Below are 24,546 nucleotides of genomic sequence, written 5' to 3'. Positions count from 1 at the left end.
GATGCATTTATTGCATGTCAACAGTATGCGTTTTCCCAGATAACCATGTATTTAGTTGTTTTGTCAAAGAGCTTTTTTGGTCTCTGATGAATAGTATTGAGTGAGAAACGAATCTAATTGTGCAGATGGTAGGCAACCCTCTCCTGGGCCCTTTCGCAATGGCTGGTTCGGATTTAGGTACAAGGGTCTGCAACCTTTGACTTTCCAGACGCTTTGCACTACAACTCCCATCAGCTCTAGCCAGGACAGTCAATAGTGAGTGATCATGGGAGTCATTGTCCAAAACATCTGGAGAGTAGCAGGTTGCAGATCCATGCTGAATAACTTCAGTGCAAACGGGGGCATCCGCTTGTTTCTTGAACCAGAGGCCAGTGGCGTTTATTTGAGAGACAGAGCATGGAGTATACATGCATATGGTTTTCAGGGGTCTCTGTTGTCATGGTATTTGTGGCTATATGTGAATTCTGCAATCATCTCCTCTTTAGGGTCTTCATTATGAGTCGGGTGCTGAAAAGTTAACAACAGGCAATGGTTTCAGAAGCTGCCTTTATCACCCACATGATTATGGCCATGAGGTGTGAGATGTTTGCCTCATGGGATATTCCTAGAAAGCTGGCCATCTGCATTGGATAGGATGTGTACACATTTCTACTTTTATTCTACAGTTGACTTTATAAATGTAAAAAACAGCATGAGATGTCTCTTCCTTATGTGCAGGGATCCCTACACCTAAGAGACAAAATGATGCTTGGGGACCCCCCCCCTCAAGGGGTGAACATGTACCCATTACAAATGTGCATATTCTTTCCCTCATCAGACATGCTCAGGGCTCAGTATGTCACACTAAGTAACACTGTGAAATAGTGATGTGTGTAAACACAGATGGCACGGGTATATTGATAAATAGCATGACATGCTGCGCCACATTCATTGCCGCCCCCACCCCCATGCAGGGATGGAACAGTTGTATTTTTAGGGTGCTCACACATGAAATGCAGATTTTCTGAAATACTCCATATAATATTTCCCCAAATTGGCATGTTTATCCAGCAGTACGCCTATGAAGGCTTATTTCTTTGGGGACTCTCAGATTACTTCATGTGGTAACAATAATAACCACCCGTGGTAAACTGAGCAAAAACTGGGCGGAACTTCTAATTATGCCTCAAGTAGACAGTGCTCTGCAATCGGTACAATAAACAGATGCCCTTCCATTTAGAGACATATATCAGTGTCAATGTTATCCATGCTATGTTGGCAGGCCACAGTCTGTCCAGGATTTAAATTTCCTTTAGGGAGGTGATGTGAGCAAACAGCCAGGTTGCTGACCGCAGAGCCAGAAGAACTGAGTTGTGATGCTGTCTTAACCACCTGAGCAAAATTGTGTTATCATGAGTGAATCACTATCCATCAAACAATTGGATTCATTAGGAAAATCAAGAATGCATGTATTGAATGTGATATAAAACGACTGTATTATTCAAGTATGCAAGGCCACTGCTTGATATGATCCATTTTTTGATGTCATGCTATTTATCAATATACCCGTGCCATCTGTGTTTACACACATCACTATTTCACAGTGCTACTTAGTGTGACATACTGAGCCCATGCGCAAGAGCATATTTCTGAGGTTTTGGTCAGTGCTGCATATTTGTTTCTAGGCAGGATCAGGATGGCCTTCTCCTCCACCTCATTCCTCGCAATGTCAGCATGCTCAATTGGAAACTACTATCATGTATTCAGTCATAGAAATGAAAGAAAGACTTTGCAGGAGTGAGGATTTATGGTGCCAAAGTAGAAGGACATCTGTGGACCTTGTGCTGTCTTCCTAGATATAGTCACTCAGAAATGAAAGAAAGAGTTTGCAGGAGTGAGGATGTACGGTACCAAAGTAGGAGGACCTCTGTGGACCTTCTGCTGTCTTCCTAGGTTTAGTCACACTGAAGTGAAAGAAATACTTTGCAAGAGTGAGGATGTACGGTACCAAAGTAGAAGGACCCCAGTGGACCTTCTGCTGTCTTCCTAGGTGTAGTCACATGGAAATGAAAGAAATCATTTGCAGGAGTGAGGATGTATGGTGCCACAGTAGATGGGCATTTGTGCACCATCTGCTGTCTTCCTAGGTGTCGTCCCATAGAAATGAATGAAAGACTTTGCAGGAGTGCGGATGTATGGTGCCAAAGTAGAAGGATATCTGGGGATCATATGCTGTCTTCCTAGGTGTAGTCACACTGAACTGAAAGGAAGACTTTACAGGAGTGAGGATGTATGGTGCCAAAGTAGAAGGACATCTGTGGACTTTCTTCTGTCTTCTGCAGTGTAGTCACATAGAAATGAGCGAAAGACTTTGCAGGAGTGAGGATGCATGATGGCAAAGTGGAAAGACATTTGTGGACTGTCTTCCCAGGCATGTAGCTTCTCACTGTATGCTCTGCCAGGAGAACCGGCCAGGTATAATGTCGGACTTGCTGCCTGACTGTGAGGAATGTACCCTGGTCGTTTCACAGGTGGCTCAACCACTTAAAATAAGGGGCAATATTATGACGTAGCCAAGCCTAAGGGCCTCCAAAAGAATTTCAATGCGAAATGCCCTAGTGCAGAAAGCTACTGACATAGGGCGGATTGGGGTATGTTTGCACACGTGCAATCACCTTACTGGCAATGCAAATATATTTGCACTTGTGCTAATTGGATTGCAAGTTCTCAAATACAGTTTCTACAAACGCAAACAGCGTTTGTGCATTTGCAAATGTAATGCAATTGCACCCGCAGTTTAATAAAAAAAAGTGTACACCAGGAATTGGGCTCCTCAGCCAGCTGCATGGTAAAGTCTCTCTAGCTTTTCAGAATGGCCAAAAATGCAAATCGGTTCCATTTTAATTCATTGTATAGGTATTGTTCTTGTGCATATCCATCGTGGACAGTCTGAAAAGTGAAAACCTGATTGGATTTGACTTCCTGCTGTGAAGGGAAGCCGCATCCTACTTTACACTTGCCAAGATTATCAGTCACTTCCGTTTCCGCTCACCAGTCACCTCAACAAAGACACCGATATTAATTTCATGCAAAACATATATTATACACCTTGTTCTAATGAGCTTTCTGCCATGATCCATTGAGTTCAAATATTTCTTTATGGAACATAAAAGCAGAGATCGGAATTTTAATTTAAATTGCATGTCTTTTTTTCGAGACAGTCTTGCGCTCTGGAAGCCTGCAACAGCACCAAGATTGATCTCATGTCTTCTGTTAGTTAAGTCAAAATATGATGGACTTTACAAAAGCGTGGGAGCTCCTCTATTGAGAACGAGCATGGCTCAAATAAACTGTTCTATGGGAGGAGCTGCAACGACAATTTAGCTCACTGTACCCGTCTGAGGGGAGAAAAATGTATTTGCATATCAGTCTGGTCCGGCCCACAGGGACAGTCCACCACTGAAATGCTAGGGAACTCTCCTCTAAACTTCTCTCTCTCTACCAACAACAGCCACAGACACATGTTTCAGCTTTGTCAGGCCTCATCAGTGAGGTAAAGATGAGTCGGGGGGGGGGGAGAGGATATCCCCTATGTAAAATTTCAAAATCTAATGGGCCTCATTACGGGTATGGAGGTAGCCATGGTGCTATTAGCGCCATGGCTGCCTCCATTCCGGGCTCCCATACCGGGTTCCTGCAATGAGGAATTACTGGGTCATTCCGACATTGGAGGACCCGGTAATTCCTCCTTGCAGGAACCCATCCCCTTTCCCATAGGGTTCAATGGGAATGGGGAGGTAGGTAATAAAGGGCACATTACAAATGGCCTGTTATTAACTCCCTCTTCCCCTCGCAGGACCCGGAAAGGACATCTGTTCCGGGTCCCGCAAAGGGAACCTCGTAAAACGTGATTCATCACTCTGCCATCACAACACCATTCCGATTAATATGACCGCAATCTCACAGCGCTTAACCTTTCAAATGAAGCTGAACTCCTGCTTATTGGCCATTAGAGTGTGAACGCCAAGATCAGCTTGCTGGCAACCGTAGTCCCCTATCTCAGCACCAGGTGGCCGCTTGTAGATATAATGTGCATTATAAGGACCATATAATATCATCTATTTATGAATCATTTTGATCACCAAAAAATTAACTTTCCCTTCGGATGCAGAAGAAACAACAGTGTAGCACAAAGAAGCACTGCAGTAATCAGTCACATAAACAAGTGTTTCAGGTCAGTATAAAGTTAATAGTCTTTGGGACGTATTTCAGAAATGGGTGCTCATTATTGTCAGGAGATAGATATGCCTAACGTGGGGCAATAGGTACTACATTTTTGTCCCCATTAGTTGGGAGAACCCTGATTGTGTGAGCTTCTGCCTCACACTACCGGTGGATGATGAGCAGAGACAAATTTACATGGGCACATGTCTTGTGAAAATACAGCTCACCCCATAGGCACAGCTAGTTATGTATTCCAAAAGAATATTATAGAACCAGCAGAGGCTGTGCAAAAATCACCCTGATTTAAATCCATAGTTCCTGGTCCAAATCTTTTTTTTTTTTGCCAAGACAAAATGGGAAGGGGGAGGGGCCCCCTGACCTCCCTTTCACACTTGGGAGGGGCACACGGAGGACCCTTCGTGGGACATGGCACAGTGCCCCCCTGTCTTAGAGAAACATTTATTTCAAGCAGAAAGGACCGGGAGCTCTGGAAAATCCACCCTTCCTGATCTTTTGTTCAGTCAATGTGTGGGTAGTGGGATTAGTGTTTGTAATCCTTCCCTGCCCTTGCATTTCTGTCTGTGTAAACATGTCACCTATATGAGGTTGCTTCTAAAAAGGCTGCCTTCATAGTGGCCCCTTCAGGTTGACCCGAAGCTAGCACAAGTGCCCATAGAAACTTCACTTCATTGGGGGCTTTCACCGCCCCAAACTCCCATTCAACATTTTCCCTCCCCCACCCAAACTGTACCTTCGCCTCCTGAATATTCTCATTAAAACCTAGGCGCCTCCTGTCTCGCCACAACCTGAATCTTTTGTATTCTGTTTCCCCTCAACAGCCACCCTCCCACCAATCCCTGCCCCCACCCTCTGAAACGCTTAAATGCTCCCTTGTCCTCGGTCCTCCCACACCAGTCCTTTCAGCTTCCTCTTCGGTGTTGGTGGGCTTCTGTGAGTGGCTTTTCCTAGGCAACCTCTTTCATAGGCAGTCCTGGAAACATGGTCACAAGACACGTGATGACAAACCGTTAATGCTGACTTCAAATGTTACTTTATATATCAAGTTGAGAAACAGGGGTTGCAACCCTGTCTGTTTAGGTCACTTGGATAAAAATGCCATGATGTGCCCTTGAGTCAAGGCAGATGTAGGTGTAGATGACACCCAAATGTTCTTCTTTTTTCCTGAACTCTCCCCTGATCGCTGTATCAAAATGTCCAACTGTCTCTCTGCCATCAAGTATTGGATGGCATTTCACTCTCTGATGTTAAACTCAACCAAAACAGAGGTGCTCTTCTTCCATCCCAAAACAGCCCTCTCATCTCTTCCTCTGCCCATCTCGTTCCAACCTGACACCCTCCCCTACTCTTCTTCTGCTAGAAACCTCAGCATCATCTATGATCCTTTTCACAGCTTGTCTACAATTTGTGTCCAAAACTGGAACCGCAGCTTCCCCCAATGGTCTATACATTAGGAACATCAGGCACCTCCTTCCTTTCAACACCGCCATGCATCTCTTAACCACTTCTGTCTTCTTTAAACTGGGCTACTGTGCCAGTATTCTCTTTGGTGTCCCCAACTACGCTTTCTGTCCTCTTGACAAGATCATTTACTTCGCCACTAGGACTCTCTTTAAACTCCCTCACTTCACACCTGCTTACTCGTACCGCCAGCAGGCTGGATGGCTCACGAAGCAGAACAGGGCCAGATTTAAATGTCTTCTCCTGGTTTACAATTCTACCATGGTAAGGCACCACTGTATCTATCCTCCTCTATCCCAATCTACAAGCCTTCTCGTAATCTCGGCTCTTCCTCTTCGACTACCCTTGGGGCTACTTGTCCTTCTTTTGCTTTTCCTCGTTTCCGTTCTTGCGCTCTTCTTGCTCTACTTAAATGGGATTCGCTTGCCCAGACATTCGAGAAACAGTCCACACGGATTCATTCAAAACCAAACTAAAAGCCTACCTCCTTGCCTCCAAGTTACCGTCTTAACCTACCTCTCATCTGTCTGCAAGCTAACATTTTCCCCTAACCTGCCTCTGCCCCTCACTTCCTCTGACTCCACTGTAGCCCTTCACCCACCTGAGTAAGTAGTGAGCTTCTTGTGTGCTTGGAACAGACTACATGCATTGGACCCAGCATCGCAGCAACGGGGAGGCACACGGCTACAACTGCTACCTCCGCTTGGACAGAGCTTGGGACAACGGGAACGCATTCGCTTGTGGGGCGCATGTCCTTATGCAATTAAATGGCCCCTACCGAAGTTACCGCTAAAAAGCCCTACTTTCCTTATCTTTGCTGAGAGATAGAAGGCTGAATTCTAAGAGTTCTGAGGGCCGAGGATTACCGAGTGGGGTGCAAACTATTGGAAGCTGGGTGAGTGTCATGTGAATGTATAAGAGTTAATTGAGTGAGCATAGAGTTGTGTTATGGTTCATTCTTGGGTGTGTACTTAGTTAACAGTACATATTTTTCTATATACGTAGAATTTACATCAAGTCCACCTAGAACTGTCTGAGGTCAGTCTTTGTTTTATTTTCTACTCAATGGTGAAATTGGATGTTTACATAAGAATAGAGAGGTAACATTATGCTTCATTATCCATTATAGGTCAACAGAGATGTGATACTTTTCTTTGGATTTGAAAAATATTTCTCATTAATTTTGATGTATTATCAGTTAAACAACTAGGAATTGGTTGTGACAGAATTGATGTAATAAAGAAAACATTTGCTTTTTTAAAATCATTTTTTAAAATTCTTTTTTAAGTCTTGTGATAAATCACTGAGACAAGCACAACTCCAATGTACTTATGAAAGTACATTGGAGTTAAATTGTAAATTGTAAAGAGTGCAAATGGGTTACCTGCTGGCGACAACAGGTTGTTGTGTACAATTGTTGTGTTGCGACTCCATAGGCCTGGCAACTATACCCAAATGCACCAGAAGTGTTAATTAACTGACATTAGCAATGAAATATATGTTAAGTCAAATACAACACTGAATATACAGATAGAAAATAGAGAAGGTCAGGCCCCTCTAACATTGCTTCTTCACCCATCATGGTCACATCCCGAGCAGAGCGGCTGTACTGCCTACCTGCACTTAAAAATGTCTAATGTTGGTTATCCTTAATCTTGGTATGTCCACTTACGTATTGTCCCTAGTGACTATTCCATTTACTCCCCTCCACAACCTGGTCAGAATGTCCCTCAAACTGACCCCATTGTAAGAAGCTCTCTGCTCTGCAAATATGATTGTACATTCTTTTGTGATCAAAACAGCATTGATCCTCCTGTAAATAAATACATAAATAAATAAATAGTTTTCAGTCTTTATTGTAGACATTGAGTGAGGTAGCCATTCTGATTTCATGGTAAGAGGGTTTCAGGCTGGGAAGCCAGAAGTGAGAAAGCTTCTCAGATATTTAAGGGTCTCAGATTTATGCAATTTTTTATGCACCATTTCCATCTCTATCCATATGTATTTTTTGGTTACTTAATCTATAGTTAGCCACACTTATTTTTTGCTATGTATAAAAATAAGTTTGAACTAGCATTTTTCCACATTCATTTACAGGACAAAAACACATTTGCACTTCGTTGCCCTTAATGGGAAGCTCCTCAATATGTGTTCTTGCACAACAAGTCAAATGCTGCACACTTGCAGCCATTTAAACAACTCAAAAGGAATACAATTCTGAGAGGTTTCCCGCTTGTAGGACAGTCAGGATGCTGATCAGCAACCTCATTGTCCTGGCAGCAAGACACCTTTCCCATTTCGGCACCTTCATTGTCTGAGGGTGCCGAATGGGAGCAGTGTCCCTCTGCCAGGACTATGTCCCATGGAGCTCCGGGCAGCAGAGGGGCTGTCCGAGGGCCTGTAACTTTGCTCTGTGTCAACAGAGCACTACAAAGGGAGCCAGTAGACACTGATGGGAGTGAGGGGGGACTATTCGCTGGGAACCTTCGTCCCTTCAGAAATGTGAATAGGGGTGATCCGAATGAGAAGGTTGCATAATGCTGCATGCTTTATGAAATAATGACTATGGTTTTAAAACCCAAGAGGGATTTGTTAGGCTACATTAACCTGCATGATGCTATCATGACTTTGCATGCACGATAGGGAGAATAAAACTGAAGCCATTCTCCTCTTGCTCAACATATTTCTATGACGATGTATATAGTTTAAAGCTGTTATTATGAAAGGCTAGTTTTGTAATGTGGAAGAAGTGAAGATGACAGACGAAGAATCACATGACTTTGTGCAGCCAATGATAAAACAAGAGATTAGAATCGTATTGTCATAATGTAGGGTTGCACTTTTAGCAGGCGATTGGACAACGGGAATCTATATTGTCGCTGCAGGATAAACCAGCTGACCTAAAACAACCAACCACCTTGTATGTAAAGCTTAAAAAGGTTGGCATGGGAATATGCAGGCAGAAAACAGCAATTAAGATATGAGTTATATGGCCACACATTTCTATACCAACGATGAGCTGAGCAGAACAATGCAGAATGGGCTTTAACTGGGCCAGATATGAAACCAGTAGGCTCATTAAATTGGACCTACCTCCATCAGTCTTTGGCAGGGCAACCTTTAATGACCGTAGAAAAGTATGGTAGTGAAATTCGTTTACTTAAACAAGAAATATGAGCTCTAAAGTTAAGTTTTGAATCAAGAATGAAGGCCATATATTTTACAAAAGGAAATGTAATCCCTCTTGTATAGAACATAGAGAAAACAAAAAACAAAAACATACAAACTATCATAGCAGTGCTAGGTTAAATGAAAGTGTTGGCATCCAGTCTGCGATGGCACAGAGACAGTCTCTGACGGGGTTGTGAAAAGAAGACACAAATATATAATTGATGGATCGGCATTGTGGTGTATGGGTCTCTGGATTGATTGCACTAATGCAGGCTAGGATGATGGTATTCGCGAGGGGCGGCCTTAAGGAAGGGCCTCCCGGGCGACCGTCCGGGGCACATTTAGGCACCCACCATGCCCGCTTGGGGGAGTCATTCAAGGTTTGCCCTGAGCTGGCGTGGTGGGAAAAGGCACGGCAGCCACCGTATCAAATTAAATGTGCCCGCTCTCGGGATCAGAGTGCATTTAATAACAATAGGGCGCATGGGGGGAGCAAGAGGGGGAAAAACATTTTTGTTTTGCTGCCCATGGCGCTGTGGCCTCTAAGGCCAGCCCTGGTACTCGCATGACACAACACACCAACATCATCAAACGTTACTTAATACGTAGACAGAGAGGACGGTTTCTCTGCACTGACACGTTGATGCAGCCATCTTGATCGTCTCCTGTCACTCTACTAACCACCAAAACCCCTTATCTTAAAGGGCACAAACGGTCAAGTGGCCATGCAAAGGCAGAAGCCACTCTTTATAAGGTCCAATAACGTAACTATACAAACATAACATTATATTATAAAAAGGCCCCAGTGACATTTAATTTCTCATGATAGAGCTTTTTTACAGCGCATCACATATTGCTTAAAACAATAGTTATTGTTATAAAAGCAAATGAATGTGCGCTTAGGCGGCTGGTGACAACTCAGTGCTGTCGCATTTAGTGATGACAGCACAAGCAAAGTTGTCAATATCTTCATGATGCCGATGCTTGTCAAGTCATACATGAACCGTTGGACAAGAAAATTCGAAGTCCAGGTATGGGAAAGTTCTTAGAGGAGGCTTAAGATGCGTGTATGCATTTGGCCAAGATTATGACTTAGAGGGGCTGCCTACGCTCCAGTAAGCAACCCAAGAGCTCATGCATGTGGATGGGTGCGGAGGGAGGTCACGACAGAGCGCTATTGCAGGAGACGCAATATGTACCCAGCTAGACCGGAATTTGTTGTAGGTTGTTGCTGTATTATAATGGCAGAGGTGTTGAGGCAAGTCTGGTGTTTCAGATGCAAAACTGTTATGTGACCAGCTAGACTGAATTTGTCATAGTCGTATCTGCATTCTAAAGCGTGCGGATGGATGGCCGTACCTGCAGTAGATGTCCACCAAAGTGGACGTTAAGCTCAGATGGAGTTTATCTTCGATGTTGCTGTATCATCCGATCGTCTGTGGGGAAGATAAAGCCAGCGACCCTTGTAGACCTTTATTGGCACTATGGACACGTTACCCTCAATTCAACCAAGTGCAATAGACTGACAGTCCTCAAACATCTGCTAGGTGGGACGGACAGGCGTGCAGGTGGTGGCAAATGACAAATGAAGTAGCCTTACACAGCCTTTTTTTCGCATTTATAAAGGAAATCTGTTCATGTGGAGTAATTGTGAATAGAAGAGAATTAACGGTATACAGCGGCTCCAGATTTAATACAAAGTGCAAACATTTTTGTTCACTCTTAAAGGAAGAATGGGAAAATGAAAGGAGGAAGGATACAGTGGGTCAGGGTTTTTCAAGATGTGAGTCTATAAAGTTACTCTAAATGCCAGTGCCAGTCTGCTCGAAAGTAAATGCAAAATTATCCTACTGTTGGTTTTAAATACAAGCACGCAATCGAAAGCACAAATTCCTGATTTTGCATTTCATTAACCATTTACTAAGCGTAATATGGGGGCTGAGACTGGGGTCAATTTAAAAATCGGGTCAATGACCTGTTGAGATTTTTTATAATATGAGGGTGTGGATATTCAACGGTCTACATCTTTTAAGTTCCGATAGTTTAACATTCATAAACTGCTCTCCCAGTTTAAGTGCATGGTTTCCAAAGGTGAGCCGATTGTAAGCTGTTTGCGCTGTCATTCCCGGGCAGTATTTTGTAACTGTAGAGGATATGGCATTCTGGAACGCGTGCAGCAGAAGCTGCAGTTTACGGCCACTCCCCCTTTTATTGAAACTTGTGCTACACTGGATGGTTAGTCAGTTGCGTCTTTCAATCTGGGTAGAAGTGGCGCAGCTAGGCAGTGGGGGGTTCGATCTCCCTGGGTCTTCCTTCAGATCCCAATTCGAACCCCCACTGCATCCTCAACAGTTTGTTACATGGCATGTGTATAGCGCCTAATGCCATCGGTATGGACTCAAAGCACTGAGGGTGAACGCCCTTGGAGGACCAAGGTCCGAGGTATGAGAATTGAGTAGAGGATTTTAGAATGGTGTGTGACTTTTAGCGGGAACGAGGTAGGTAGAGGCGGCTAAGTCCCTAGCGACCCATGGAGATATGGCTAGTGGATGGCTGCTGTGATAGGCTGTCGGGGGAATATGCTAGTGAAGGAGACTGATTATCTGCCCAGCAGGACTGAATTTTGATTTGTGAGACTCGGCTGCATTCTAGTGGCAGAGGTGATGTGCGTGATGAGGTCGAGTAGTGAACTATTGCAGGTGTTTGCGGGTGAGTGGCCGTGCCCCGTGAAGGATACATCTATGTTCCCTTGAGATGGAGTGCTATGCTTACCAGAGAGTCACAGATGGTATTATGTAGATCGAGTGATATCCTTTCTGTGCATGCTAGGTACCGTTGTGTTGTCTCCTTTTGTGACTCATCGGTACCCAGTACCAAAATATAGTGAATTGGTGCTGTACTGTGCACTATGATGTTCCACTCACCCCCCTCTGTGGCCAAACCTTTCTCCACTGGTGCTTAGCGGGCACCAAAACATGCTCCCGTTTCTCTTCCAATTCATAACAGTTTAAGTCTAGAATGCATCTGAACCGGAAATGGTTAGCCTCCATGCCCATTTGAGGTTCACTGACCTCTTCTTGCAGAAGTACTACATAATAGGGTTGTAGTATTCTCCAGCTTGTCCTACTGGTTAGGCCGGAGTAGTTTGGGACAATGCAGTGCCTGCAATGCTGATGGGAGATGCATGTCTGATAGACCAGTTCCATTCTCACTCCCTCTTTGTGAGCAGCGCGTCCTTCATGCATTTCAGTCTAATGATAATGATTTATGTAGCGATTATGCCTAAGCACTGTACATAGAACATATTAACATTCATTAACCATCCCAACCGAAGTTGGTACTCATTTATTGACCTCGGAAGAATGAAAGGCTGAGTTGGCCTAGCCGGGATTAGAACCTGCGACCTGTAGATCGCACACAGATGGCAGCAGCAAGCACTCAACCTGCTGAGCTATCTTACCAGCTAGAATGGAAAAGCATTTTAATAATGTTTGCCTACAACACGTGATAGACAGAAACATGCACACATTCATATTTTTACAGCATAGAATATTTGTAAAAGGCTGCATTGCCTGAGAGTATTTTTCTGCCCTTTGTTGATAAAGTTAGACTGGGTGCAGGCACGTCGGGTTACTACTGCATGCAGTTATTGTAAGAACTTCATGCAATATCGCTGAAGTGAATGCTGCAAAACCCTGAATGAGGTCCATAGAACAGGGGAATACCCATATTAAATGCAGTGCTTGTCGAGCATGGAGTTTTCATGCAACCAGGCAGTGCAACAAATGCACACCTGTGGCTTCCTTATGCAAAACTTGTATCAGTGGAGGTGCAATTTTGCATGGTATTAGCACTAATGCAAAAATTACCCTATTGCAAATATGCACTTTTTCAATGGATTGTGCACCATTACAATGTTGGCCCTATTCCGGGTTCAGTGCCTTCTTAGGATTAGTGCAACCATTGCCCTGATGCAAACGATGCATTGAAAGGATATGTTTTTTGAACATGGGCAGTTTGTCCCTTAGTGCTAACACTGTGTATATTTGCACTTGTACAAAGCTGATATGATGGGAACCCGGGTGTCTTTTTTCCAGTTTTGCATTTATACCTGCTCCAACAATCATCCTATTTTCCTCTAAGTAGTGCTTGTGGTTATCTACTTCATAGTCGTAGATCTAACTGTAGCTTCTGTTATTCCAGTTAGTAGGCACTCCTAACCCCTCACCGTACTTTGCCCACCGCTTCAATGAAGGTCTTTCACCAGCAAACGATTGTGGGAGGCCCTCTGGCCATTGGGCATTATAAAATAACTTTACGCTGATTCAAGTGCAAGTCGTTATCGGGCAAAACATTGCTCTAGTGCCAAAAACACATCATTCCGAGGGATTTTCGACCAAGGCAAAGTACAAAGACTGTGGCAAAAACTGCCCACGTACAAGAATGCATAGAAAATGTTTGATTATATATGGGCAATGTTTGCCCTAGTGGTTCTCAGCGCAACGTTTCTGCAGTGCTGCCCATTATGTTATGTTATACTGCATAAAATCACAAGTAATGTAATTTCACAGGGCCGAGGTTTGTTTGCGTGTTGGAATATGTGCCCGAGTCTGGGGTGTCTCGCCTTAGTCTGGGAAAGAAATAGAAAAGACGGGTGTCGAAGAGGATACAGGAGTAGACAAATGGAGAGAATGTTGGAGAAAGATGAGCTGTGTTATTCTTTGCGTGAAATTATAGTTACAAATAGATGTGGGCACCATTTTATTTATGCCCGACCGAATTTTGGATTTCTGGAAGGGGGCCATTGGCCCTTATATAAATCTTATTTTTTGTTTTAGACATAATAGGTTATTTATAACGCGCTTAACGCGCTAAACACCCAGAGGTTTCTAAGCGGACCCGGGAATCGAACCCGTGCTCCTCGTTGTCCTCTTGCTTCCAATGCGAGCACGTTGCAGCTGTGCTAGACTCAAATATTAGTTCTAATTTCCTGTTGGAATTGTTTTGTGATGGTTTGAGGCGAGACACAGAAGGTAATCTCCCTGGTGTCAGAAAACTTTGCATAATTTAAATCTGTGCTCAGGTAAGTGCAGTTGTCAGACCACTGTTGTGAAGCTTGTAAGATTGCATTCTGCACTGGGAAGACTCTGTCAGGTGTTAGAGGGATCCCATAGAGAATTAACGGGTACAGTTTAGACTGCAGCTCTGCCACAGAGCCCCCGCCCCCGGCCTCCAGCCCAATGCAAAGGGTGCTATCTCAGAGTCACATAAATTTGATTTTCCAATCTGGCTCTCCAGATGTTTTGGACTATGATCTCCAGAACTCCACAAAATTGACTATGCTGGCTAGGGTGGATGGTGGTTGTATTGCAAAACATCTGGAGAGCCAAAGGTTGCAAACCCCTGTAGTAAGACAGAACAACGCAGAGTACAATTGACACCCAGATTGTGTTTTCTGGCACGGTTGAAGTCAGTGGGCCTCATTCTAAGTGTGCCGTCCGGAAAAACACCAGTGCTGGTAATCATAACTATCATAGTTTATGGACTGGCACACAACAACTCTGCGGGTGGGTGCCATACCGCCCAGTAGGTCAGGCCTGTCGGGCGGTACGGCACTCGCCTGCAAAGTTTACACGGAAGCACCGGTGCCGGTGCTTCTGTTGTCCCCACTTCCATAGGGTCCTATCGCAATGTATGGGAATGAGGACTTACAATTTGCCAGCACCTGACTTTCCGGTCCTGCGGGGTTGTAATCCCCTGGTGTTACCAGGAAGTCAGGCAGCAACCCTCTGGTATCACCGGCACATTTACCGCCGGACCCGTAATGAGGCCCAGTGTAGATTACGTGCTACAACTGTGAGCTATCCATCATTTTTTGGGCTGAAAACTAGGCCGCGTCAGTAACAAGGTCTCTGCTGTAGGTTTGAATTTCCTCAATTTCAATGGTAAGCCTTTCACCTGTGCTATACTGGTCTGTTGGTAATTTTCAAAATTCAACATTGCTCGGTTTCATAAACCTCGAGGGCAAATAGACAAATAGCCAAGAGAAATTATTTAATGCAGAAGAAAAAACAAAGAACACATAAGGGTCATTCTGAAGCAAGCCGAGTGCAAAATGAAAGCGTACAAGAAAGGCTTCTTGCTTTTACGCTTCCGTTATTTGCTGCAGCTCATTTTCATGCTCTCCTAAAGCATTGGAGAGGCGCAAAGTGGAGCACCAGGTTTTACACTTGCAGGAGATTTTCATGCAGGAGTAAAACCAATGGATTCCCAAGGAAATTGCCGCACTCTGCATTGCACATGTTTAAAGTTGCATGCAAGGTAAGGCACCCAACTGCATGCAAGTGCTAACATCCATGGTTCGCAGAATGCAATTTGCAACTTGAATTTCTCTTTAAATGCCCCTCATAATAATGCAGGTGGTCATTTTCTAATGGTCTGGAATGTAACTGGAAAGTGTAAAATGCGTTTACGCTTTGCTTTTACTGTCCCGCTCATTTTGCAGCCGCCCTTAGGTGTAGGAGGGCAGCAAAGCAGACAGCATCTCCTCTTTGTTTTTGCTCCTGCGTCACAAGAGAGAGGCTTTGGTTTTACGCCAGCATGAGATTCCAAGGGTGGAGTCTTTTGGGATACATTATAAAACGCAGCCTGCCAAGCATGTTGGCAGGCAGTGTTTTATATCCCACGAAGCAGAAAGGAAAACTGAAGCAGAAAGGCGATTGGACCTCATTTTACTCTTCAGTCTGTACTCCCTGATTTGAGTGTCGAAAATAAATTGCATGTAGATAGACCATCTTTTATAAAGATATCAAAGTGTCTTCTTTTATTTTCCGCATTCCTTCTTATTGAAATGTGTTAAATATTCATTGATGAATGAAATGATTAACCTGAATTAGTTAATAACCAAAAACACATTTAATTTCTATGGCATTTTTTATCATTACCCTTTTCAACTCGTCTTTATTGTACCTTTTCTTCATTTTAATTAATCATTATGGATTTTATCATGCTTTGTTCTTCATTTGTGTGAAACGGACATTTAGGCAGCCCTTGTTGAAACAGATAAAAATATGTTTGTCACGAGTGTATAAATCAAGAGGTGATTATGGTGGTTTTGAGATACATTGTTCCTGCGCAATCTCAGTGCATGCACGCATTGCCCTAGCACCAATTCTGGGCAATGCTGCAGGGTTCCAAAGCAAGGCAGGGTAACTGCTGTTACCATCAGAAGGCCTGGAGAGGGGCAGTCCAACCTCTCCCCCTCTCTGCTCCTCTCCTTCCCCCAAGCCGAAGAGACACGCAGTCTGTGCAACACAATGCTGAGGAAGGGTGAGGTGTGAGCAATCACCTCACCCTTCCTTCATGCAGCAAGGTGCTAAGCACTTAAGGAAACCAACAGGCAGGCAGGGATCAGGTTCAAAGACCTGCCCCTCCTCTGGGGGGGCCTGATAGTCGGCTATCCGGCCGGGGGCTGAAACATAACAGCCCCCACTACTATACATATCAAAGACCCAGGGCTCGGCTGTGTCTTATAAATGCAGAGCAGCATGCTCTGAGAAAACACAAACAGTTTGTGGACCCTGAACGGGGACCCAAACACACAGGAGGTGCACCGTTTACTCAGTGCCTTCCAAACCTTTGCTTCTTTAGCAAACTTTGAAGCTCGCTGCATTCGCAGCGCCTTTATTTCTTTGTGAACATTGTGCTGTTTATGAACCTTTGCACGACCAGGAGACGAGCGGTGGACATTGAACAAACAAAGAAGCGGGAGTTCCACTTACCAACGCGAACGAGGAGCCTGCAGTGCAGCCCGGCGTAGGCGGTGTCTTCAAGAAAGCTGTCAATTACAAGGTAAACCGCCTCGCCGTGCTCCGAGCACACAACAGAAACACTGTTTCTAAGCGTGAGCAAACAAAGTAAACATCCGCAGGTAGCCGTTTCTCCGGCGGACTCAGAACACGCGCTGCGTGTCTATTTCGAGAGTACAATTGCAAATTTGAAACACAGAGGCCGCGGGGGAAATCCCGTGCTGGGGAACATTATATTCAATGCTTGACGAATTCTGAAACAGGTCCTGTTTTCGATAGCGGGCATATACTTGTGCCCTCATACAACACCTGGGGGCTTTTTTTAAGGCAACAACGGCCCCCCACCCCTTTTTTTTTTGACAACATGCATACAATTTTGTCCCTCATGCAGCAAATGGGGCATTGTTAAGGCCCATAACAACAACGGGCATGCGCAAATAGTTACAGCTAACAAGAGAAAGCGAATCTGGGCACAAGAAATAATCTGCTCCCAAAAATCCACTGCATGACAGTTTATTTGAACTAAACCAGATTAATATTTTGGGGCAACATTGCTCAGTTACTTAGCACGGGTAACAACAGTTTCAAACCCACAACAAATCTCACGAATAATGTGCATGATAACCGGTACATTTGCGCAGCAACCAGAAAGCTTATTTTGACATCTGTACAGAGACTGCTGACACGGTTTCAAACCCCTACAGGGCCAAACACAGCATTTTCAAAAATGTCTTTTCTTTTAATCAAAACAGGCTGAAAGGGAAACATGGGTCCCAAACGGAAATCACCGGAACCCATCATACTAGCACAGAAGCCCAAATCACCCCACCTGCTGGCAGCCCTCAAGGCAGCGGAACACTACGGTTGGGCCTGGATCAGGGAAAATATGTTCGGCCTACCAAGGGAAGGGACTCCCATACCAGCCAGTCAAAATGACGTCACAACTCCATCAAAGAGACAGAAAGTGACAGATGGCCCTAGAAAAGGTAACAAAAAACTGGCAAAATTGTACGAGAATATGTCAGAAAAGCAACAGTTGTTGCGGGAAATGAGGGAGAAACAATTGCCCAAAACAGGGTAACAGCGGCCCACAAACCACAACATACCCCTAGAACCTACCATATTGGTGACCCCCCCCGCACCAGCAACTCTCCAAACAATAGCAGCACCAGCCACATCACTGCCACAGGTGCCAGCAACGCCAACAGCTGCCACCACAGTTGCCCCAACGGCAACCAAGGCAGACTCAACAGGTGCTTTAAAAGCATGGGTAACCCCCCATGCAGACCCAGTGGGACAAACTGGGCAAATCAACAGCAACCCAACAGACATAGCAATGATTTGCAATGCCCAATTAGATTTACAAATGAAATCCTTTCAGACTGAAATACTGAATAGATATAAAAGATGCCTAGCATGGAATATTGATACCACAATCAAAGAAGCCATATGGGCCAAGGAGTTCATAGAAATCTTTTCATTAATAGCAGCCCAAAGCAAAGGGAAAGATGCTTTTAGGGATCCCAAAAAGATTGAAGAGAAAGCCATAGCCAGAAACGCCCAGGTAGAACAGGACTGGGACAACTGGCGTCAGGCTTTTGCCATCTTGGCAACAATATACGAGGAGAAATTTCCCCACGATGGCAGAAAAATATGGGCTTACATGGACAAAATAAGAGAGGTGAAAGTCGCTCAGAAAGGGAAGACCTGGTTAGCATACGACATCAGATTTAGGAGAGGCATGTTAGAGAGGCCAGCCATAGAATTGGACGAGGTCCAAAATGACTTGTACATGTTAAATGCTGAGCCCCCAGCGGAGGAAGAGGCCTCATAGAACTCCTCCAAAAATACACAAGGTTCCAGAAATAACGATAATGAGAAACATAAAAAAGGGGAACAGCCCTTTCGGAAGAACCAACCATGGGCGGCTAAGTCTAATACCCACAGACAAAACAAGAACCACACTACTAAAGCCAACATTCCATGCAGGAAGTTTGGGAAAAACCAGTGCACCTGGGGTAAGGAATTCTGGTACAAACACGCTTGCACAAACTGCAACGGTGATCACGCAGCAAGCAACTGCACCAGACTGCCAGCCAAAAACTCAAAAGATTAGCGCCAACCACACCTTTTCAACCCCATCCCTGGAACCAGGCATAACTCTCATCAACCCAACCAATTTTAGAGAAGCACTCTGGAATTACCCAGACAAGGAAACCAGTGAGGCAATCTGGCACGGTTTTTCCAAGGGCTTTATGATCCCATTTAAGGGCACAGGGTCACAGAACATCCCATTGAACCTAAAGTCGGCCAGTGATAACCCCCAAATAGTGGAGAGCAAAATCAAGAAGGAACTGCTTTTAGACAGGATCCTGGGACCACATGCCCCTCAAAGATTAAATAATATCACCACTAGGACTGGTCCCCAAAAAAGAACCTGGGAAAAGGAGGCTAATTCATCATTTATCCTATCCCAAAGGCCAATCACCGAACAACGGCATTCCACACACGGAATCTGAGGTATCCTACACACACTTCCAGGAGGCGGTAAGACTCATACAGGAATGTGGCAGGAACGCCCTGATGGCCAAACTAGACATCAAATCCGCTTTCAGACTTTTGCCAGTCCATCCAGATTCCCAGCAATGGATAGGTTTTACTTTTAACAACAAATTATATGTAGACATATGCCTCCCCATGGGGTGCGCAGTATCCTGCACCCTATTCAAGCAATTCAGCTCTTTTTTTCAATGGGCTTTCCAAAAACAGAGACCAGGGACCAAGGTAGTACACTACCTAGATGACTTTATGGTAATGGGCCCAGCAAATTCTGAGGAATGCAACCGGGCTCTGGTGAAATTAGAAGGAATGGCCGCACAGTGAGGCATACCTCTAGCAAAAGAAAAAACGACCAAACCAGCCACCAACATAATTTTCCTGGGCATTGAAATTAACTCTGCACAGGGATTATGCAAGATCCCGAAAACAAAAATTGCAGAACGCGTGGAGAAAATACAAGCCCTGACAACAAAAGACAAGGGCACAGTTAAAGAAATTCAATCATTAGCAGGCAGTCTCAATTTCACTGCTAAAATAATCCCTCAAGGGAGGGTATTTTCCAGAAGTCTGGAACTAAAAATCAAATAATTCACCAAACCCCACCTACACATCCGACTAGGCGCAGAGGTGAAACAAGATCTGGAAATTTGGGGGAATTTCCTCAAAGATTTCAACGGGACCTCTCTTTGGCGAAGGCCTTTGAATACATGGACAAAAAGGGTCCTTTTCACCGATGAAGCAAGGGGTTTGGAGCCATACTAGACACAGAGTGGGTGGCAGGACACTGGCCCAACTCATGGCATCAGGCAGGGTGGACTAAAAACATCACCCTCCTAGAAATATTTCCCATCTGGCTAACCTACATCTGGGGCAGGCAGCTAGCTAACACGGAACTCTTGGTCTGGTGCGACAACATGGCAGTAGTAGGCTCCATAAACAGAAGGTCTACCAAATGCCCTTTAGTGCTAAAAGTCCTACGAGCCATCACAGCAATCACACTACATGAAAATATTGTGGTCAAAGCAAAGCACATCGCTGGGACAGATAATGACATTGCAGATGCTATATCTCGCTTTCAGTGGCCAAGATTCCGGGAGCTAGCGCTGCACGCCCGGGAACAGATGACACCAATACCAGCAGAATGCTGGGAAATAATGGGAAATCATAAATAACGGCATCAACGCCAGCGCCAGAGAGCCCAGCCCGGGATGCCCAACAAGAACCAGGCACCTCAAAAATGGGTGCCGACAATATAACGGCATCAACGTCAGCACCAGAGAGCCCAGGCCGGGATGCCCAACAAGAACCATGCACCTCAGGTTCCAAGTAAGAAGGAATGGATCAAGTTGTCAACCAACATCTACACAATGGAATTGATCACGGCATCCCTACACAACAAAGCGTCGCTATGTGAGATCTTATGGTCAGAATTTCGAGGCAAACACCTTTCAGAGATGACGGACTCCCAACCCGAGGACACTACAGGATCCTAATTATATCAAGAATCTCGAAAACTCTCAATACAGGACAGTTATGACCCAAGAATCAAGGAAACCTCACAATAGTGAACCGAACATTACCCGCTATGAACATATCAACAGAGAAAAGATGCCGCAATGATGTCTGCCCAACCATGGGGGAGGGAGGTGGGTGGGTATGGGGTATGTAATATTGACTGTTACTACTAGAGAACGGAAACAAACACAACGCCGATCAATTGTATAATGAGACTCTAGTTTTGTTCTTTTGATGTAACCATATGCTAACAGAGTTGTAACAAGTGAAATGCTCAAATCTTTTGTTTTTATTTTTATTTTTGTTTCAAAATCAATAAAACCAAATAAAAAAATAAAAAAAGACGGGTGCCAACAACTCCCTAGGCTTCCTCACAGAGATAGCAGAGAAAGCGCTGGCAAGCACCACCGCAGCACAGTACAGTAAGTGCTTACAAACAGTATATAAAGCCACAGGCGTAAACCATGTAGAGTTAATAACGATTAAAGACATAGAAATATTTTTAAAATGGGCGCACAAACAGAGCTTTAAGAGAGATTGGGCTAAAAGACACCTAGTTGCAATCTCATATTTCTCAAAAATACGGGGTGATTCAGACCCCACCCAAAACGCTATCATTGCTTACGCTTTGAAAAGTGTGGGTAGAATAGAGGGCCCCCAGGTGGACACCCGCCGCCCCCTTGATTTCAACAAACTGGTACAAATTGCAAACCAGCTGGAAGCCATATGCTGGCATCCATACGAGATCTTGTTGTTCAAAACAGCTTTTTTCCTGGCGTACTTCGGGGCCTTCCGTGTAGGAGAGCTCATTGCTTGCAGCACCAAGGCCACCAACGGTCTGAGCGTCATGGAGGACAGGGTCAGACAGGAGAGCGTCAGCATAGAAATCCAGCAATCTAAAACTGGGGCAAAAAGAACTATCAACATTTGTTGCATTGATGAGGCAGTAAACTTCCCAGTATGTATCACCAACCCCTATTACACGCAAAGACCAAAGGTTGGGGGGAGGTTTTTAATCCACAAGGACGCCTCGGCATTAAGCCGCTACCAATTCAAAGGTTGATGAAAGCAATCAGCAGTGCAGGGTGGGACCCCAAAGGTCTTGGCACTCACTCCTTCAGAATAGGTGCTGCCACTTCAGCAAGGCAAGGAGGTTTAGCTCCTCAACAACTAAAAAACATGGGGGGTTGGAAGTCAGATTGTTACAAAAGATACATCAGACCACAGCTAATATAGCCAGCCACCCTCATTTTCCTTTCTTCCCACTTCATACAGAAACACCAGGCGAAGGGAGGACCACTCTCCAATCAGCATGGATAGACGCCCACTCTTTTATCTTCAGGACGGGCAGATGGGCAGAGGAGACCAAAGAAAGGCCACCTTTCAGAAACACCATTTCCTCATAGTGGGGATACAGAGGCCTAGGAAGGGCAGAAATCCACGAAACACTAGCAGAGCTGGTCGCATACAGAGACCCTCCAGAATTTCTGGTCATACACATAGGGGGCAACGACCTAGTGTCCACTGGAAGGAGAAGTTTATATGAGGACATGTGTTCCTCCCTTGCAGGCATTTCACACAGTTGGAAAGGAATGGAAATATATTTCTCGGCCATCCTACCCAGAAAGAAATGGCAAGGGGCCAACTGCTACAAATCCGTAGACATTTCTAGAAGAAAACTCAACAGGGGGCTAGAAAAATTCTGTATAGCAAGAAGACTGGGCTTCATAAAGCACGCAGCCATTACACTGAGTAACCCAGACCTTTTTCAAAAAGACGGCACCCATCTATCAAAACAGGGCATGGAACATTTCTTTCGAGAAATTACAGCAACTCTAGCCTCCAGGGGTTTCCAGTAGGAGATACTTTTGGGGGAATGCGGTCAGCCGTCAACCTGCCCACGTGTGGCGGCACGGGCCAGAGGGTGTAACCTCAAGACCCGGTGCCCAAAAGTATGTTACTATCATGATATGTGATTGTTATCTCCATAACCATATCTGTACAATAAAAACCTATGACCTTTTATTGCCAACACTTGACGAACAATGTGTGAGACAATTTATTCTGGGTGAGGGTATGGGATCGGCAAACAAATGTATGCATGCATATGGGTGCAGCAGTTATGGGCAATGCCTCGGGGCCTCCCAAAGCGAGGCAGGGTAACTGCTGTTACCATCAGAAGGCCGGGAGAGGGGCAGCCCAACCTCTCCCCCTCTCTGCTCCTCTCCTTCCCCCAAGCCGAAGAGACACAGTGTCTGTGCAACACAATGCTGATGAAGGGTGATGTGTGAGCAATCACCTCACCCTTCCTGTCATGATCACTGCTTCCAAGGAGCCAGGACCAGCCCAACGTCCTTGGAAGCAGGCCCCTAACCCTAATCCTAGGCACCAGCCGGTCCCCACGGGAACCTTTTGGACCTTGTCCTGGCGCCGGTGGCACCAGGCTCATCAGAATCATCGGTCCCGGCACTGGAAGCGCCGGGCTCATAATATGTGTGCAGATGCTTGGGTGGACTTACCTGCAGCAGACCATGCTGCTTACTTACCAGCCTATTAGAAGTCCTCTGTGAACAGGAACTACTTTCTTACCTGGGCGGGGCAAGCTCCACTCCCTGGATTCAGCACTCGAAAGCTTCTGGAACTGGAACTCTTTTCTTACCTAGGCGGGGCCGTGGAGGAAGACGCCTCATCACTCCAAGGCTATTTAAACCACACCCGATAGACGAAACGTGCGTCGCGTTATTCTGCATCTGCAGCAGAACGCTCACGGAGTCTGTTCCAGCCTTTCTTCTTACGATCCTGAATCTGCAAGAATCATACTCACCATTCCTGCATCCTGAATCTGCAAGAAGCATACTCGCCATTCCTGCATCCTGAATCTGCAAGAAGCATACTCGCCATTCCCGCATCCAGTCGAGAGCAGCACCTGCAGAGACAAGAAACAGCCGGTTAGCAAGGCAGCCTTAACTCGCAGTGCTACTCACCTGATCCATCGGCTGCGGTCATTTTCGGCACGCTGCACCTCCGCCTGCAAAGATAAAAACATTGTCACTACTCACCGGCACTCCGTGAATCCTGGATTTCTTCACACTGCATCGCCGCCTGCGGAGATAAAAGCATTGTATCTACTTACGGACATTCCGCGGACTCCGGCGCTGCAACCCAACTTCTGAAAGACAAAAGAAGAGACATTAGTCAGGTATTTACTTACGCCCATCGCGCTCTTCGCAATAGAACGCCTGCAATACTCCGGCGTCTCTTCGGCACGAACTACGCTGCAAGGGAAAAGACAGTTAGAGCGCTTGCATTTACTCACGCATTTCCAGGCGCTTCACTCCATCTTCCTCAAGAGTCCTGCAAGACAAAAGGGAGAAAAGCATTATACGAAGTCCTGTTCAATGTTAACGTGCCTTGCACCTAAAGACTATAAAGACTAAAAAGGTGTCTGGAAACTCACCGCTCGTGCAGTTAACGATGGTAATGGTCTTCTGAGTCCAAGAGGCCTATGTTTCACCAGTGAAGGAACTGGTAACAGCGCCCTGCGCCCGACGCAGATGGAGAGCCCAGCATTCACCTATCTAAGGTGAGCACGTTGACCTGGGGTTTCTACTGAGAGGGAGAGAGAGGAATAGGGACATTGAACAACCCAGACCATTAACCCCCCATATTCTTTCACCTGCAGAAACCTCACCCTACGAGTTCGACACACAGTGCGAAGAGGTTCGACCCCCGAAGCCCATCGGGTTCTGCACATCACCTTTCGAGTCACAGACACCTTCCTGCCAAGATCAGCGCCTCCGTGGGAATCAGG

Source organism: Ambystoma mexicanum, chromosome 7q (genome assembly GCF_040938575.1).
Source record: "Ambystoma mexicanum isolate Mex_15411 chromosome 7q, UKY_AmexF1_1, whole genome shotgun sequence".
Taxonomy (NCBI): Eukaryota; Metazoa; Chordata; class Amphibia; order Caudata; family Ambystomatidae; genus Ambystoma; species Ambystoma mexicanum.
This window is presented reverse-complemented; position numbering follows the sequence as displayed.